Here is a 2134-nt window from a genome sequence, read left to right as displayed (position 1 = left end):
TTTAATAATCTCTTATTAATCGAAGTCCAAAGGATAAAAGAAAACAGAATAAAGCTTAGATTGGAAATTAGGCATGTGTCAAAGAGACAACAATCCGACCAAAGATCAGACAACAGCCTTAGGCCAGTAATGGATCTTTTTACACAGCGAGAAAATCTCGCACCCTGAGGCGGGCTTCAGCTGGCTCCTAAACAAATTATGTACTAGTTAAAAAAAAAACCCACCAAACTCCAAAATATATAAAACACTAAAATTAAGAAACACTCAAGATTAACAAATAATAGAGGCTCCTGACTTAGGACAGGCGCAAAAATGCGGTAGGGTCAAATGTGTCACTGGAATTTCATCCCCCTTCGAGACGGAATAGATGTTCACTCACAGATTTTTTTAATCACTAGAAACAAGTTAACAAAACAATTGAAGGCTAACAAATAATTAAAATACAAGATAAATAGAAAAAAACCATACAAATGTAGTATAAGTATATCAAAACACAAAAAGTTAGAACTCCTTCAAAAAGTTACCTTAAACAGAATCAGAAAACCGGATGGTAATCAATTACGAAGACCAATGATGCATGCTGACATATCTATTCATGTGAGCATGTGTCAAGTCCGATTTTCAACTCTTTTAGGGGTCTCTGTTTTTCTAGTTTATACTAAGATTTGAGTTAACTGTGAAAGTCAGTAGATAAACTCATCGTATGTATTCCAGGATTAAATCTGTGTATGCCAGACGCATGTTTTCTCTATAAAACTCTCAACAGTGTACATAGGGATTGCTTTGTTGTGAATTGTCACAGCATGGTACCACTAAGTGTTGTTTTTCTTTCAACTGCATGTTATTCCTACATGTAACAACCTTAACCACAAGATTGAGAGAAAAAGGACAGCATAATGAACAGATTGACGACCAGACAAATATATGTCTGTTTATGACATGCTTCATAGGAAAATAGAGTTTAAGTAACACGAATTCTTTAGAAAATACAAAACAAAACCAAAAAAAACAGGAGATGATCTTATGGTTGTCAGGAAGTGTACAAAACCGTGTCTCAAACATTTCATGTACGCGAACTATCTAAAAGGCAAGTTATGCAGAATATAACTCTTCATTCTCTAGGTCAGACCATATATTCTTTTAAACTGAACAAGAAAAAAGATAGATATCTTTAGGTTTATTTATAACGTTAAGCTTTTTTTAGTTTATGAATTATTAAGTGCAAAATTATAAACATAATTATATTTCATTTTCAAATATCAGCACAATGCACTTAAACAAAACAACTGTCGTGTAAGGAGTATCACGTAACGGTATAATTTAAGTTATTACCACAAAGCTTGTTAAAAAATAAATTTTGCAAATTGATTTATAAATGAAAGTCGAGCGGAACAAATCTTTAAAAAATCTTTTTCGTTTTTGCTAATAAACAAAAGTAATCTATCTTTTTAAAAGTATGGATTGATAATTTAGAACAAAACAATATTCATACTAACTCATTAGCGAATTGATCACTAAAGACGTATACACATTGGCACCGTTCTTTTTTTCCAATTCAATGTTATTACTTAGCGGAAGAATGGATTCAGAAAATATACATGGTACCCGTTGATTTTCTTTTCACTCGATCAGGTGACTCGATCGAATATTTGAAGTTACATGATTGTACAAAAACGCTTTACAGTCGACAGTCGAAAGAAGAATATAAAAGAATGGAATGGTACAGTTGTCAAAGCAATTTACTTGAGTGCTTTAAAATGATGTATCGTTTTGTTAATTATTAAAAACCATTGTCTTTCAAATTGGTTTATATATAGAAAAAGACACGCCTTGGTAAGATGTTGGAGGTACAATGTATGCATGAATGAAAAATGCAACACTGACACAATAACTTTTTTTTTGTCACCAAGTAACCGACTGTCAATTTCTCCAAATCGTTTGTCCATATGCATGTTTATTTTATAAGTGCGAAGCTGAGAGATTTGCATGTACAATGTACTACGTTATTACTTAATTATCGGAGTACGGCACCATCTAAGATTTTTTTGAAAATGCTCAGCAAAACATAATTTAGTGAAAATTTGGTTTCTGCATCCATTTTATAAATACAAGGCTGATATGAATATATATATTG

This window comes from Mytilus trossulus, chromosome 11, assembly GCF_036588685.1.
Source record: "Mytilus trossulus isolate FHL-02 chromosome 11, PNRI_Mtr1.1.1.hap1, whole genome shotgun sequence".
In the NCBI taxonomy this organism is placed as follows: Eukaryota; Metazoa; Mollusca; class Bivalvia; order Mytilida; family Mytilidae; genus Mytilus; species Mytilus trossulus.
Note: the sequence above shows the minus strand (reverse complement) of the source record.